The 17867-nt window shown below is 46.7% G+C and overlaps 1 protein-coding gene across 48 annotated transcripts in view; it reads right to left on the bottom strand.

The window, feature by feature from the left end:
• SORBS1 (sorbin and SH3 domain containing 1) overlaps positions 1-5142 on the bottom strand; it is a 220411-nt gene extending 215269 nt beyond the window's left edge. For 47 of the 48 annotated variants that reach the window (XM_045569093.1, XM_045569092.1, XM_045569103.1 and 44 more), the window contains exon 1: positions 5092-5142. The gene's annotated coding sequence lies outside the window, so the exon portion shown is untranslated. The remainder of the gene's footprint in view (positions 1-5091) is intronic. The other variant, XM_045569096.1, reaches the window with a different exon arrangement.
• Positions 5143-17867: the final 12725 nt, after the last annotated feature.

Below are 17867 nucleotides of genomic sequence, written 5' to 3'. Positions count from 1 at the left end.
CTGCACACTTCAAGGTGACTTCTTGCATGCGAAGCTGACTTTAGACACTAAACTACTCACTCACCACTGAGCACCAAGACTCAATTTTCTCTGTAATTAATCAGAGTCAGAAGAAAATCATGAAGTGGTACAGCATACATCCATCAAAGCATCTGGGATTGCACACCAGCAACCTGTTGGCGGCTGCCCACACTCCCAAGATGGGCACAAGACACCCCTAGGGTCTCATCCAAAACTAATCAGAAAGTTGACAAGTATCTCCTTCTTTTCCAAAGAGGTCTGGGTCCTGCTACAGCCAGTTGGGTCAGCTCAGCCTGGGAAGACAGAGAAAAACTACCACGCTAAATTCTTCCTGGACGTACTCTCTTGCCCATAGTCTGCCAGCCTGCCCCACTCTAAGCATTCCCAGAATCATCGAGAAGAGCCCCACTTCCACCATCAGCACCCCCAACCCCTTACGCCATGGGCCTCTTCGAGAAACTGCATCAAAGACTCTTTCCATGGAAGGAAGTCAAGAAATACAGCACATCTCTTGGGACAGGGTGTCCCCTGTGGTCCACAATACACGGGTGGAAACTTTTTCTATTGTTGTAGCTGTTTTTGTTGTAAAAACAATAACCACATGAGAGAGACCTGGGAACTTTTTTTTCTATAACAAGCCACTACTGAGCACAGAAAAGAAGGGGGAAAAAAATCAATGGAAGACCACACAGAAGTAAAAAGCAATTTAATTGGGTTTGGTTCATTTGCCTCTTGTTTGTTTTGTGTGTAAAACACATATACATTCAAAAAGACTGAACTCAACTGATTTTAAATTAAAAACAGAGCACATGAAATTTTAATGACCATAAATATATTAAAATACACTACAGCTTGGTGCAGTGGTAAGTGCGTGTAGTCCCAGCCTCCTGTATTCAGGAGGCTGAGGCTGGAGGATAGCTTGGGCCCAGGAGTTAGAGGCCAGCTGGGAAACATAGGTAGACCCTGTCTCTAAAAATAATGATAATAATAATAACAAAGCTACAAAACTATACCATTTTCAATAAAGAAAGAATGGAGGAGGACAGCAAGGAGAAAGATACAACAGGAGGACAGAAAAGGAAATGGATAGAGGACTGAGGCATGGGAAAAGAAGGCTGGGAGACAGTAAGATTCAGGGACAGACACACATGCCTAACCATACACAAAAAGAGGGGGCAACTTAGGACCCATAGAGACACTGAGGGCCTGGTGAGTTAGCCAAAGTAAAGTCCTTCATGTCCAGCTATTGGCTTGGGCTACAGACTTCAAAGTATTATCTACCTTTTATCATTGCCTTTGAATGGTTAATGTCGTGGCCAACCACTGTTCACAACTCTTTAACTGCTCTCTGAAACATTTGGAGGCTTAGCTCAGGTCACAGGCCAGAGGCTCCCCCAAGATGAGCTACAATTGAGTAAATCAGTAAATCTCCAAGCATCTCCTCTGAAAAGGGGGTACATGAAATGCTATCTCATAAAACTACAAAGCACCAATGAAAGTTAAGGAGAAAATACTGCTTGCGTTGAAAAGAAATTCCATGGAAAACTTTTTTTTTAGGTTTGCATTAAAAAAACAAAAAGTAGGATTTCAGCAGAACTGGGTCCCACCTCAGCATTCACCAGCATCACCACCAGAACACCTGACTTCCCACATGTTCAATTCTGCCTGTCCCAGTGGACCTAAAGGCCTCAGTTGGCCCTGCCACTAAGCAGCCTCCACCACACCCTGCAATCTGAGGGTCAACAGGAGAGATCCCGAGGAGACTCCAAGCTACCACCCACCAGCCACCGTAGCCTAAGCCAAGCCTCTCCTCCCTTCACTCCAAGGGCTGCACAGGTGCTCTGCTGTTTAGCACCTGACAGAGCCTCCCCAGTCTGAGCTCCATCCCTTTCTCCCCTGAGCTTGGCTTCTGTGGTTTTCTCTTTCCCCACACAATGGGTCCCCAACCTCCCACTTTCTCTCGTGTGTTCTTCCAACCTCTCCTTTCTTCTGCGCCTATTTCCTCCTCTCTTTCCTCTACCTGATCTTAGAATCGTTTCTCTCAGAGGAGGACGGAGTTTAACAGATATATCTAGAACACAGGACCTAGAATCGACATGCCTGAGTTTCTGCCCCAGCCCCATATCTTGTTGGCTGTGTGACCTTGGACAAACCTCCCAACCCCTCAAATTCCTCATTGAGGGGGACTGACCCTGGCAACCACAGAGGTCCCTCCCAGCTCTCACATCCTAGATAGCCGAACGTCCACGTCCACCTGCGTAACTATAAATAACACAGTGAGTTAAACATCCACAGGGAGAATGAACTAGAGAAACTCCCTTCTCTCAGCAATCTCTCACCCAGCCTCATCTCCCACAGACTCACTCACTCTGAGGTCTGTGTCTCTAGCTATGGGCCATTCTAGCTCTGAATTATTTCCATACGGTAAAACCTCATAAATCACACTAATCAAGGAAAAGGTGAATGTGAATCCAACAGAAGCCTGAATCTTAGAATGCTTCTTTCATGCCACTGCTCAACACTGTGAAGTTCACATCAATTCAGCAAACAGGAACGAATCTGAAAATGCCATCACAAACCGTACTTGGGAATCTAAGAACAGGAGCGCTGACAGGAATGCTGGAAAATCATCTGCTCTAAAAATCCTCCACTTTACCAACAAGGACACAGGCCCAGAGAGCAGAAGCCACTAGCCCAAAGGCCAAAGATCAGTGGCCAGGACCAAAGCCAGGTGTCCTGCCTCTGGTCCAGAGCTCCTCCACCAGAGCTTTCTGAGACCATCCATTCCTTTCCCATACAGACAGGTCAAGTCCTAAATTACCAGTGAGTGCCCTCTGCAACAAATCCATCTCCATGCCCAGGGAAGGGTCCAGAACTAAGTTTGGGTGACCAGATGATTATCGATGCTGTACAATAAAAGCTTTCTTTCCTGGGCCCTGCCCTTTCACTCTTTGCAAAGAAAACCCCAGACACTGCTATCTGTGCTGAACTCTATTTTGGAGAGGGGGAAAGAAGGGAGAGCTGAACAGTGCTTTGTTCTGCCAGTAACAAGCATTTGCTCGTCCTTTCCCGTAACTCCTACCCACTCCCCAATATTCCCAATCTCTTCAGAAAAGTTTACAGAAACTCTCCAACTACAGGAAATGAAAGCAGGTAAGAGGAAAGGGCCACTAGGATGGGTGTGGTGTGGAAGATGACAATACCCACCCATCTCTTCACCCCATGGTGAGCATTTCATTTCAGTTGCTAATTCCCTGCAGGGAAATCTCCAGAGCTACTAGTCTCAGGGCCCTCCAGCTGAGAAATGTGCTCCCTGCAACCCCTGGAGAAGTAACCCTTTCCTAACCTTCTACTCCAACAGAGCCCAGGGCAGAGGTGCCAAGAGACCAACCCTTCCTCCTTTCCCCTCAGGCCAAAAGCAGACATCAGAGCTAGCAGGCAAGGGGCTATTTAAGGCAGCATGAAGAGGGTGGGGCAGAAAATTGCTGTCAGCATCCTAGCCCTCCTTCCCTCCCCCTCCCCCTCCCAGGCGAAACACCCAAACATACACACACACAAACACACACACACACAAACACACCCCTCACTCTGTGGACAGCCAGCTACCTCATCTATGTTTCTGGGGGCTATAGATATGGAGTCTCCAAATGTCCATCACGTGTTTTCTGTCATTGATGCTGCTGTCCCCCTCTGCCGCCCACCCCCCTTTTACTCCACCCCTCCTCTTTTCACCACCAAGCTACCTCTCCAGCCAAAAACACAGAACTGAATCTAAGCAGAGGAGCTCAAAACACAAGGAGAGTGGGGACAGACAAGCCATCCCTGGCCTTCACTTGAGAGGAAAATGGACCCAAAGGGGGTGGGGTGGGGGCGATGGAGTCAAAAGCCTGATATGCCAGATAGGTTCCATGATGTCTCTAAACGAAGCTCCCTCCTATTGACGGCGAAATCAATTCCAGCAATTTCAGCAGGTCGGCCCTGTGACAACAGGAGCACCCCAGCGCTCAGCGTTTGAAACAAAAACCCAAAGGCTCAGCCAGAACATGCTGGGAAAACCCAGGGACTGGATGAAACGAGCCACGCTCAGTGGGATCCCTTCTGCTTTTATGTAGCAATGTAATAGCGTAATAAATTCTGCCTGCCTGAAGAAAGCATGCATTGGTGAATTTCAAAGCCATCTTATGACAGCCGATGCACAGGGATGCAGGATTCGACAGCACATCCCCCCATGAAAGGAACATAATGACTTTAAGCCTCTTTCCCCCTCTATCTTGAATGGCGCTACCGCTTATCAAGGGCCACGTCGGAAAGCAGCGAGGTCGGAGCCGGTGATGCCCAGGGAATTCGGAGAAAGGAGTTGCTTTCTGTCCGTGCCGGTGATGAGCCGCCTAGCAAGATGCTGTCAGCCACTCGAGGACACGCAGGGGCGCGGGCGGGATGGGCAGGCAGGTGTCCCCGGCACACGTACCGCTCGCGCAGGCGGGTCCGGGCCCGGCGCGTCGTCCTTGCGCCCCTCCCGCCGCCCTGTCCTCGGGGGATGCTGATGAATGGACACACCTGAGATGCCTCCATCCTGCCGCTCGCTCCCTCCTTCCTCCTCTGGCCGCTGCAGAGCAGCCCCTGCTCGGCAGTTTCACTTTACAGCACAAACCCACCGGGGCTTTGATGTCTCCTCCACCCGCCCACGTTGCACCCAGCCTGAGGCGGGCGGACCTTCCCTCCCGGCAGAGGCCATGATCGCACTACCCCACCCACACAGAAATAAATAAATAAAACCTAGGACACCCCCGTCCTCCGCACCCTGGGGAACTTTCCTTGAAAGACTGGGGATCCACCAAGCAGGCAGGGCGGCGGGTTCGGCCGCGGCGACCGCGGCTCTCCCCGCGACCCCGGTAGGATGCTCCGGGGGGTAACCCCAAGTCCCTCCAACAGCTGGCCCTTTAAATGCGCCTCCTCCGAGCGCCGAACAAAGGCGCCGCCCGCGGGGGCCGGGCCGGCGCACACCCCCAGCGCCGCCGCCGCCGAGCGGGCGAGCGCGGCCGGGCGGGCGGGCGGCGGGCGCGGGCTTACCTTGCGGGTCGCCTGCAGCTGCGCGCGTCCGGCCCCACTCGCACTACACGCTTCAGTCGGCCCCGCTCTGTTTTTCTGGGACTCGGAGCTGACTTCACCGACGCTCCGCCGGCGGCCAATGGGCTGCGGTGCCCGCCCCCTCATTAGCATGCCTCTGGAACCGTCCACTCCGGGGGCGCCGGGGCGGCGGGCGGGCCCGGGGGGCGGGGCCAGGCCGCGCCGTGACAGGAAGGGGCGTGCGCGCCAATGGGAGGCGAGGAGGCGCCCGGCCGCCGCTCAGGCTTTGTAACCCGCGCGCGCGGGCCCGCCGGGCTCCGCTGCGAAGGCGCGCGCGGGCCGAGTAACCCCTTCTGTCCTGGCCCGGCCGCCGGTGGGCGGGAGGCGCGCCTTCTGGTCCTTCAAAGGGGTCGCCCACGGAGACCTCGCTAGGAACCTCAGGCACAAAATAACAGCCCTAAGTTATTTAGCCCCTGTGCCCCAGTTGAGTCATCTGTGAAATGGTATGATAGTACCGATTTCGCAGGATGTAGTGAAGATTCATATATTAATAATTAACGTATGTGAACCGTTTAGATCAATGCCTGGCCAGCACGCAACATAAATGTTTGCTACTTCATTAGTATGCTCTGTACCAGTCAATGTGCTTAACAATTCCTAGATATTTTCTCATTTGAACCTCTTAGCCTTATAAGACAGAGGCACTATTACTAATCCCTATTTTTCAAGTGGGAAAATTGAAAATAATTATTAATTTTTAAGTGGGAAAACTAAGGTGTAATTTAAGTGGCCTGTCCATCACACAACAAGTGGTGCGATCAGGATTTGAACCCAGGCTCTGAGATTTTGCTCATGCAACACACAGGTATATTCAGGGCCTCCAGGGCAGGCATGTGCTGGGCTCTGGGGTTACTGAAGAAAACAAGACAGGCAAGGCCCCTCCCCTCAGGAAGCTTCCATTTTAGTGAGGGAGACAGACAGACAAGTGAATAAACAAACCAAATCATCTGCAACTTGAAAAGTAGAGCGGATACAATAAAGCCGGATAATCGGCAGTGGAGGGAAGGCATTGTGATTGGGTTCAGCACTAACCACTGTGTGCACCATCCTCCTGCCCTCCAGTGCCACTCAGTGTTATAGAAGAGGAAACAGGGAGGGGAATTACAGGAGAGGACTGCTTGCCCAAGGTCACCGGGCCAGCAAGGCTCCCTCCACACCCAGCTCCCCACATTCCTAGGACATCCTTGAAGGAACTTACTCTATAACTGAGGAGACAAGAAACTGCTAGGGAACTACTCAACTTAGGGAACTCCCAGCCCACACCTTGGCCCACCCACACCTCATCCTGCAGTTTTGCAAAGAACACTTCCCAGCCTCTACTATTAACTTAGTCCACGATCTGGGCAAGACAGTTCTGTCTGGGCCATAAAGTAACAAAAGAGCTATTATTTATTCTTTCCAGTCTGCTATACACCGTACTGTACTTGTGCTGAAAGTTTTATGTGCATTAACTCACACCCACCACACAACAACCCCAGGTGGGAGTGCTACGGTTATCCTGAGGTTATCCACAAAGGTGGAAAATAAAGGATAGAGAGAATAAGTAAGTTACTTACCCAGCAAATTCAGGGCAACACCATTTAGAATAGACACACACACACAAAAAAATTCACAAACAATCCACATGTCCAATTTGAGTGGACTGGTTAAGAAAATTACAGTACAACCATCTGACAGAATACTATACAGCCACAAAAAATGAAGGGGTATTTATTGGCACTTACCGACATATGCAGACGCTCATAATACGTTATTGAATGGAAAGATAGGTTGAAAACTAGTTTTACACTGCAATCCCAGTAGACCTCTTCTTGTGGGATTATGAGCAATTATTTTTTATATCATCTATATTTTTTAAAGTTTTTTCTTCATAAACATCTACCAAATTGTTCAATGAAAATAAAACAATTTTGAAGTGAAAAACCTGACTCTATCAATGGAGATTTGATCTATAGTCAAGGCCATCCCTATAAGTGGGAAACTGTCTTGAGGAATCTTAAGGGACACTTAAGTCTTCAAGTCATCCCTCAAATGTTGAATCCCTCTGCTGGTCCCAGTCTGTGTAACTGTTGCATTTCTCACTGTAAGGCATAACATTGCGATTAGGGTTTATGAGAGATATGGGAAAATACTGGAAGGTCAGGAAGGAAGGAAAGAGGGAAAAACAGAGAGAAAGAAAAGTCCTACTATCCTTTCATGACTCATCTCAAATGTCTCCAAGAAGTGTTCAAAATCATGATCTTTTGACATTTTAACACTGAAAGCGACCCAAGAAACCATCAGGTGTAATTGTGTCACTCCGTCCCTATCTCTAGTCATTCACGGCTTCATCTGGGCAGCAGGCCCTGTGTTAGGTGCTGGCAATACGGTGGTGAGAGTGAGACCTGCTCCCTACTTCGCAAAGGTGAGCCCTGAGGAAACAGAGGCCCGGGGAGGTCGGTGCAGAGCAGGGCTGGCTCCGTGGGCATGCAGCCCATGCTTGGTTTCACGCTCTGCTCTCACCATCTTGAAACTCTTCATTTTTGAACAAGGGGCCCCGAATTTGCACTTTGAACTGGACCCTACAAATTATGTAGCCTGTCCTTGGGAGCAGAAACACTGAGGCCTTATCAGTGTATTAGTGAGTAAAGCTTTAGGCTCTCCAGGCTCAGTCCTAAGACAGAGGAATGAGTCTCTTAGACCGCACGCTCTCATTCCTGGGTCCCCAGGGAAATGGGAGGCTAGGGTTGGGGTGGGGGGATTCCCGCTTTCCAGCCCTGCAGAATTTCATTTCTTCCTTTCTCGTGGAACTGGCCATATTTGGCATAAAATCATGTATTTTTGTGTATAGTCTTATCCCTCATTCCCTCTCCCCACCAGACTGTAAGTTCCATGAGGTCGTGGCTTGTGTCTACTCATCTCACACAGTGCTTAGTCCTGTGTTTTACGTGCTGTTTAAAATGTGCTTAAATTTAATTTAATCTTATTAGTAACTCCTCGTTTTCTCTTCATGTGCATCAGATTATTCCCAGCAGTCCTTCCACTGTTGGAGAGAAATAAAAATATCAAGCTGGAGAGTTGTGCACACAAACTAGTATCATAAACATGCTGTAGGAAGCAGCCCCCAAGCAGGCCATAAGTGTGAGGAATCAGGAGAGAAGAGAGCAGGATTTTGCAGAGGATAGCCCTGAGTCATCAGCCTGTGCTTCACCTTCAGGGTCACACAGAGTGGGAGAGAGGGAAATAAACTAGAGGATCTAGAGATGTCAGTAGTATAGTGATTAGGGCTGCGGGTTGCAGAGCCAGAGACGCTGGTTTCAACACCTAATGTGGAACTCCTGTGCAGGCTCCCCTCACCTGTAATGTGTGCATAACACAACCCTCCGAGGTTTACCTGCATCCCATGCCTGAAATCGAGCATATACAGCTCTTACACACTGACTGACATACATAAGCATCAATAAGTAGATATTATTACTAACATTACTAGGAGGCAATGCTGAGAAAAATGCCTTCTTTTCTTTTCTCTTTTTTTTTTTTTTTTTTTTTTGGAGACAGGGTCTTGATCTGTGCACAAGCTAGAGTGCATTGACATCATCATAGCTCCCTGCAACTTCAAATTCCTAGGCTCAAGTGATTCTCCTGCCTCAGCGTCCCAAGTAGCTGGGACTACAGGCACCGCGCCTGACTAATTTTTCTATTTTTTTTAGCTAGGATTACTAGCGTGAGTCACCACACCCAGCCAAGATGTCTTCTTAAAATGTGTTGGTTTTGGTAATTTGTTTTCCCAAAAGATTCAAAAGATTGACCATAGTCATTTTCAGAGATCCCATGCTGGAGAATACTAGGAGAAAAGAAGAAAATTGAATTGAGTGAAAGGGAGTTAGGAACCAAAGAGTTTAGCTGCTGCACCTCTCAAAACCCTAGTGGTGATTTGTACCTGATGTCTTTTGTAGCAACTTAAAGAAAGTGAAGCAAGTAGTAGAAAGAGCAAAACTCCTTTAGAGAACCCATTTTCTTGTTTCTTACTGATTAATTACTGAGAGAAAAAAAAAAAGCAAATCTACATACTGGTGCCTGAGGGCACAGAACTGATTTGAAGACCGTGGAATGCCAAAGCCAAGAATTCCACATTCTTTGGAGGCCAATGCTGGCGAGATGGGTGGAGATTGGTCAGGAGAGTACTATGGGGCCAGGTAGAAAAGGCGAGGCATGTTGAGATCACTGCACGTGGGAAGCAGGACAGGGATGAGTACGAACCAGTAACTCTAAGATTCTAGTCACGGGGCTTCTGTTTATCACTCAAAAAATATTTGCTCCAATATGTCTTGAGTTGCTGCTTGGGTGAGAACATGTAGACTTAACAGAACCTCAAATGTAGTACTGAATTTGACCAAGTGTGCAAGGTTTGGCTTGGAGATTATTTTATGCTATTAGAGACTCAAAAAAGACATTTACAATGTTGACTTGGCTGGACCTTTGAGAGAAGTTAGAAGTACAGAATGCACTTCTGTAGACTTTTACTGTGTCATTGGAAGGATCTGCCCTCAGTCGGGGGTCTGGGAGAGGGACAAGAACAGACAGCAGTCTGAAGGCAGCTGCTGGGAGATCAGAGTTTCTAACTGAGGCAGTGGATTCATTAGTTAGAAAATGCCGAATTTGCCTTAGAAGACTTACTAAAGTAATTTAGTTAATGAAGTGTTCACTTGAGAAAACTTTCTTAGGGCTGGTAGGTACAGCTGAGAACTCTAAGAGAGACATTCTGATTGAAGCTGGAGAGACCAGGAGAACAGCCAGGAAGAAGGAATAAGAAGGGCCGAGGAGGAAAAGGAGGGTGGCAGAGGGCAAGGGAGAGGGCTGGAAAGCGTGAGAGAGAGGAAGAGACAGCATTTTGAATGGACTGAGAGAAAAACACCGCAACTTCAGAAACGGGGCAACTAGCCCCACTAAACTAATAGAACATTAACAACGTTAAAAAATCAACAATGGTGTTAAGAGAGTAACTGGTGTTCTGGAAGCTGTTGGAAACTTGTCAGAGGTGATGGGAAGAGTTCACCAAAGGAACTCATTACACAGGACCAAACTGAGTCTCAGGTGCCCTGGAAAGGTTAATTACTCTTCTTTAGCATTTATCAAGAGGAGATTCGAGTGCAGGGGGAGGGCTGGGAGGGAAGCCAGTTGGAGCACCTGGCAGGTGTCCACCCATCCCCATCACCTCAGCAAGTCCACCCTGTCCCCACTCGGCAAGCCTAAACCTTTGGTTACCTTGACCCACTTTCTCAAAGAGCAGTTTAGTGACCATCTCTAGTCACTTGCCTATGCCACATCCTACCACCTGCTTCCCCAACTATCTGAACCAAGCCATTCCTTAAGGCATACGTAGGTTCTCTCTGAAAGGAGGCCAGGAAAGTCACCTGTTTGCAGGGATGTTTGCAGCCCTTTTTAAATTGGCAATCTGCAATGCTTGCTCTATCTGGCTCTGTCTGTAAGAAAGAGATAATCTGAAAGGATCATGTCCTACAGCCAAGGGAGTGAGGGCAACCGGACTTTGTACCAGGGAGAACTGGATGGAGATACTTATCTCCTCCCTTAGGCCAAAAGAACCAAGGACGTTTTCGTTTGACTTTGAAGCGGAAGTAGAGCAGAAAGAGAAAGCGTGCTAGGACCAGGTTTCCAGAACCTGCTGCAGCCCAGGCTGCCACCTCCAGAGAGGGAGGGTTCTTCAAAGTGAACCCTCCAATAGGAGGGAAGTTAGGATGGCTGAGGGGTCAGTGGCAGCCCCTTTGCTTGGACTCAGTGTGGCCCCTGGACAAGGCTCAGTAGGTGAAACAATGTGGTCTGCCGGTTGGTATTCAAACCACAGGCTGCCGGGTTGGGGAGGTGCAGACCCCTTTGGCTCCAGACCTCACTGTACCTGGACTAGGGCTTCTAACCCCCAGTTTATGGAGGGTGGGGAGCAGAGCAGGCAGATGGCCCTGGGATGTGGGAAGAGAATTCTCAAACTGTTCAATTAGCCAGTATCACGTGCCCACTCTGTTCCAGGTCGTCTAATCAGTGCTGGAGGATGAGGAAATAAGGACAGGGCCCTACCCTCAAGATGCTCACAATTTAGTGAAAAAGACCAATAATACACAATCACAAGACAGCATGACAGATACACTCTTCTTCTTTCTTTTTTTAAAGATGTAATTCACATACCTAAAATTTGCCCTTTTAAAATATATAATCCAGTGGGTTTTGGTATACTTATAAGGTAGGGCAACCATCACCACAATCTAATTCCAGAACGTTTTTGTCACCATACACATTAAAAAAAAACCTGTACCTATTAGCTGTCACTCCCCATTTCCCTTGTCTTCTGATCCCTGGCAATCACTGGTATACTTTCTGGATCTATAGATTTGCCTATTCTGGACATCTTATATAAATGGAGTCATATCACATATGGCCTTTTGTGTCTGGTTTCATTCATTTAGTGTAATGTTTTTAAGATTCGTCCTTGTAGCACATATCAGTACTTTTCTCCTTTTTATGGCTGAGTAATATTCCATCATATATCTATACCACAATTCATTTATCCATTCATCAGTTGAACACATTTAGGTTGTTGCTACTTTTTGACTACTATGAATAATGCTGTTGTGAACATTCATGTGCCAGTTTTTGTGTGAACATATGTTTTCAAGTTTCTTGTGTATATATATATACCTAGGAGTGGAATTGCTGGCTCATATGGTAACTCTATGTTTAACTTTTTGAGGAACTACCAGATTGTTTTCCAAAGCAGCTGCACCATTCTATATTCACACCAGCAAGATATGAGAGTTGCAATTTCTTCATATCCCCACCAATAATTGTTATTGTCTGTCATTTTTATTATAGCCGTCTCAGTGGGTATGAAGTAGTATCTCATTGTGGCTTATTTGTTGTTTGGTTTGTATTTTTATTAGAGGCACAGACTCGCTATGCAGTTCAGACTGAAGTGCAGTGGCTATTCACAGGTGTGATTATGGCACATGACAACCTCAAACTCCTGGGCTCAAGCAATCCTTCCCCCTCAGCCTCCTCCTGAGTAGCTGGAACTACAGGCACTCATCACCATGCTGGCTTCTCATTGTAGTTTTGATTTGCATTTCCCTAACGACAAATGATGTTGAACATCTTTTCATGTACTTACTGGCCATTTGTGTATCTTCTTTGAAGAAATGTCTATTCAGTCTTTTTCCTTTTAAAGTTAGATGATTTGTCTTTTTATTGTTGAGTTGCATGGATCCTGGTGGAGGGCATTTATTCAGGTTGGAGGGCACAGAGGATTAGTAAAGGGGTAAGGAGTAAGGAAGCTTTCTGGAGAAGATAAATATCTGAGCTAAAACTAGAAAAATGACTAGGAAGAAGTAGAACCATCATTCTTTTATTCAACAAATATTTGCTGAATCTCCACTCTGCTGGGCACTGCGCCTGGCACAAACTGATTCAGTCCTTCCCTCTAGGAGAGAGTTGACTATCTCAGATTATCCATAGGTTCTCCAGGACATCAGATGGCCTCACCCTGAGCCTTATTGATTAGACGGGGCCTTGGTCTCAGCCTCAGTTTGCTGACCACCCTTGGGTTTAACCTGGTGCCCCATAGGGGAAGTTGGGTGGTTGTTTATCCCCAGTGGCTTCAGTGGAGCTAGCTCACTGGTGAGGTCTGTTGGACTCAGCTCCTTTCTTGGGCCCCAGTTCCTGCAGGACGACTCCTATCCAGGGTCACATTTGGTGTTTCCTGATCTCTTCCTCATTTCCCTGAGTCAAACCATCCATACTTTTTTTTTTTTTTTTTGAGCCAGAGACTTGCTTTGTTGCCCAGGCTAGAGTGCCATGGCATCAGCCTAGCTCACAGCAACCTCAAACTCCTGGGCTCAAGCAATCCTCCTGCCTCAGCCTCCCAAGTAGCTGGGACTACAGGTGAACACTACCATACCCGGCTAATTATTTCTATTTTTAGTAGAGATGGGGGTCTCGCTTTTGCTCAGGCTGGTCTCAAACTCTTAACCTCAAGCGATCCTCCTGCCTTGGCCTCCAAGAGTGCTAGGATAACAGGCATGAGCCACTGCACCTGGCCCCAAACTGTCCATTCTAATCAGGCTCCCCAAGGACTCAATGGGTTTCCAAACGCACAGGGCATCAGCAGAGGTCTGGCCCTCCCAGGCACAGCCACGACAGGGGAAAAGGCATGTTTAGAATGGGCAACTCCAATATATTAAAATTTTTATAGTAGGTTATACAACACCATTAATTACACGGTCTCATTTTTTAAATAATTTTTCATGGAAAGAAATTCAGAGAATATAAATAAAATTTAATAGAGATAGCTTAACTTTTTTCTTTTTGCTTACCAACAGTTTCTAAGTTTTTCACAATCATCTTATTTCACTAGTATAATATTTAAGGGGAAATAAACTTAGTGGCACAAAAATCATTTAAAAATGATTTTTAAAACATCATTCTACATTTTGTGTTTTATAAATGTAAATTAATAATACAATACTTTTGTGATTTGCTCTCTTGGAAAGTTCATAATCATGTTACTTGCTAATTATATCACCTCGTACAGAGGCTGGTACAAAGGGTGGTTTAGAAACGTGGAGGTGAGTGTTTGCTTACAAAACAGAAAGTTTTCACTTCTTACACATGTTGACTGCCCAGGCCTCTCAGTCTTAACCACCAAACCTTGGCATTTACCAGCCTCTGGGAGCATAAAACCCTGGGTGAGGGAGCTCTTTTGGCCTGGCCTACAGAAGCTTAGACAAGAATTGCCACAGAAGCATCAAAACAATAGAATGTGATGTCGTGGGCATCCCAGGGGGAAATAACGTTAGATTGAAATGCATTTTTGCATCATTGATTTTTGCCTGCTGATTGAGCTCTGTTTATCTCATTTGGCAGATCAGCCTCAAAGTGCATGAACTATTTGTGCCTCATTAGTTTCCAATAGATTGATTTTGCTAGGATTGCGAATTGGCCATCTTGCATTGCAGCCTGCAGAAGCTGGCTCTGGCTCAGCCTCAGGGACACAGGCGCATGGAACAACAGCAGCCGCTGCAGCCACCACCGCTGAAGAAAGACTGGAGAGCTGGTCTAAGGCCACAAGCACGACGGTGCCTTAAATCTTCTCTGGAACCAGCCAGGATAAAATATGGAAGTATAAGTATAGGAAAGGAAATTAGGGTCATCTCTGCTTTCTTTGCTTTCTCTCTCATGTATTCTCCTTGGCATCTCTCTTGACTTTTACCTGATTCCTCCCTCTTCTCTCTCACCATAGCCCTCTCTTCAAAAGTAAGAAAGATAAAGAGAACATTTTTAAAAGAAAAACAAACAAATTTGAAGACTAGTTTATAAAACAGTGAATGCTGAACCACTTACAATATAATGATCAGAGAGAAAAGCAGAACATAAAACTGAACATACAATACAATAACATTGCTTTATAAAAAGTATCTACATAGGAAAAAAGATTAAAACGAGAAAAGCAAGCTGAATGTAGGTAGCAGCAACTTTGGGTGATGGGGAAATGGATATTCATTTTTTCTTTAAACTTCTGTATTTTCAAAATTGTCTAAAATGATTAACAGCATACTTATCCTCAGAAAATTTTCATGAAAATAAAGTAATAAAATGGCACATACATAATTAATAAAAGGGGCCCATTCCTTTCATTCATCAAGGTGTACTGGCCTCTAAGGGAAATCCGTTGGCTTGGTAATTAAAATGTCAAGGTGCATTTTGATCCAGAGACCCAAGAGCTGTCATCAGATCTCTCTCTTCTCATTTCTGACTGCTTTTCTCTGGGTGTTGGCCACATCCTTTCCTACTGCAGACCAGACCACCCTTTTCAACCTATAGGGGAGTGCAGTGGTCCCAGAATCACACCTGTCCACTCTGAGAACCCAGCGGTGAGAGGTCTTTCCCCACTCGCTTCAGTTAGACAACTACTAGGAAAAGCCTGCGGTTGGACTAGTTGGGCTCATGGACCATGATGAATCATCCCTGGAATAATCAATGTGACAAGGGGATTGGGTACTATGAATGGCTGGCTGGAGTCACATGTCATGGTGGGGAGTGGATGTGCAGGAGGGGACAGATGAAGCACAAAAACACCCCAGCAAAAAAGTAACTAAGAGCAGTCTCCCCTGCAAGATCATATGATCTACTTAGAAAGTGAAGATAAGCATAGAAAATGATTAAAACAACAACAACAATACAAGGGATAAACAATAAGTTCACTGCAACAAAATAAAAGATGGCACAAGGCAGAACATGATTAATTATCCAACAATAGCATAGATAGTAAGTCCTGGACTAGAGGAATTCAGGGATGGCATGACCTGAGAACACTTCATGGAGAAGAAGGGATGTGAGCTGTGTCCAAAAGATGGGAAGGTTTGGAGGATAGAAATGGCGACATCAGGCCATTTCTGATGGCTCATGGTGATTCATGCCTGTAATCCTAGCACTCTCGGAGGCTGAGACAGGAGGATCGCTTGAGGCTGGGAGTTCAAGACCAGCCTGGGCAACAGTGAGACCCCATCTCTACAAAAAATAGAAAAATCAGTTGGGCATGGTGGCATGTGCCTATAATCTCAGTTACTGGGGAGGCTGAGGCAAGAGGATCACTTGAATCCAGGAGTTTGAAGTTGCGGTGAGCTACGATGACACCGCTGCATTGTAGCCCAGGCAATAGAGCAAGATTGTGTCTCCAAAAAAAAAAGGCAACATCAGCCCAGACCAAGAGAATGGCCTGGGCATTACCATGGAATGGAGCTAGTCAAGTGCAAGATGTATGAGGACAGGACAAAGGGTCAGGAACATGAGTGGTTTTAGTCATAGGCTAGAGATGTTAACTCGGGCTAGAGGGCGGTGGCCTTGGAAGTTAAGCTTGTGATTCTGAATTATATGCAGTAGCCAGTGGAGTTTGCAAGGTTTTTAAACAGGGGAGTGGAGGTGGCAGGTGAGGACAACTTGTTTGGTGGCAGCAGCAGGAGGAACTGGAGCTGAGAAAGATCAGAGGCAGGGCCAGGCGCGGTGGCTGGCGCCTGTAATCCTAGCACTCTGGGAGGCCGAGGCGGGTGGATCGCGCAAGGTCAGGAGTTCGAGACCAGCCTGAGCGAGACCCCGTCTCTACTAAAAATAGAAATAAATTATCTGGACAACTAAAAATATATATAGAAAAAATTAGCCGGGCATAGTGGCGCATGCCTGTAGTCCCAGCTACTCGGGAGGCTGAGGCAGGAGGATCGCTTGAGCCCAGGAGTGTGAGGTTGCTGTGAGCTAGGCTGACGCCACGGCACTCACTCTAGCCCGGGCAACAAAGTGAGACTCTGTCTCAAAAAAAAAAAAAGATCAGAGGCAGAACAGCCAGTCAAGAGGTTTCTGCATTCAACCAGGTGTGAGGTAATAAGGGCCGGAACTAGGGAGGTAACCATGAGGAATGGAGAGGAAGAAGTATTTGATTCATCAACTCATTCATTCATTCAACAAATATTTATTAATCACTGAAAGCCAGGAAGTGTGCCAGATAGGGCACCATCCTCATAAAGAAAGGTGTGGCAAGACTTGCCTTCTGCTGGAATACAAGGTCCTGGGCAGAAGGTGACCAAAGATGACCTTTGAGGTGACTCGGACCATGGTGTTGCCATTAAGAGACATAGGAAAGTCAGGAGAAAGGCCTGGTTTGGGCATCTAAGAACAAATAATTCTGCATTTAGTTTGATGGTACAGTAGGACAGGCAGATGGAAGTATCCAGCTGGCAGGAGAAAATGCAGGACTTGAGCTGGGGAGGGGTAAAGGCAGAAGGTGGAGATGTGGGTACCTCTGCAAGGAGGGGGTTTCAAATCCACAGGAGCACTGTGACTTGGGCAGGTCTGAGCCAGCCTCACTGAGTGTCCTTCCAAGCTCAGGGCGGGAGAGAAACAGTGGCCTCTTTGCCTGCCCGTTTTGCAGCAGGTGATACACACCTGCTGCCTTTTCCCGTGATTCCTGACACCGTGGCCCCCTCAGCATCACACATGCTGAGATGATTTTTCGGAAGCTGATTATTTAAAATCTCCAATTACACTCCCGTTTCACCTCTGGATCGAACAGTGTTCTTCCCTGCCTCTCCCAGCTAGAAAAGGGTGTACTGCAGCCAGATGGTAAACTGTGAACAGAAATAAACCCTGCTCACATGTAGCAAGAATATTTATATCCAATCCCATAATATCACTGCAGGCATAATTATAGCCAATCCCATAATTGCGTTGCGGGTATCAGGCATCAAAAACCAACCCAATGTGCTGCGAAGACCAGGGAGATATGGCCACTGGGCCTGGGAGGTGCAGAGCCAGCCGCTGCCCCTGGAGATGCCAGGGCAGAAGCAGGATGGGGCCATTGACAGACTATCGAGGGGCTCTGCCAACAGAGGTGGGAGGGAGGTAAAAACTGCATGGGTTACATAGCTCAAAATCCTGTTTCAGTAGTACCACATGCTTTTATTTGTAATTTATAAAAAAATAAAATCAGTGCTTATTCATTATGCAAGCTTCAGCAAATATGAAAAAGTATCCATAATCCCACAATCTAGAAATAGCACTGTTAACATTTTTATATTTGTTGTTATAGTATTGCACTTTATATGTGTTTTGTGTCATACTGTAAATAATGATCTATCTCTTTTTTTTTTCACTTAATATCATGAGTACTTCCTCATATTATTAATATA

Source organism: Lemur catta, chromosome 14, assembly GCF_020740605.2.
Source record: "Lemur catta isolate mLemCat1 chromosome 14, mLemCat1.pri, whole genome shotgun sequence".
Classification (NCBI taxonomy): domain Eukaryota; kingdom Metazoa; phylum Chordata; class Mammalia; order Primates; family Lemuridae; genus Lemur; species Lemur catta.
The sequence above is the reverse complement of the archived record's forward strand: the minus strand, read 5'-3'. Positions and strand labels throughout refer to the sequence as shown.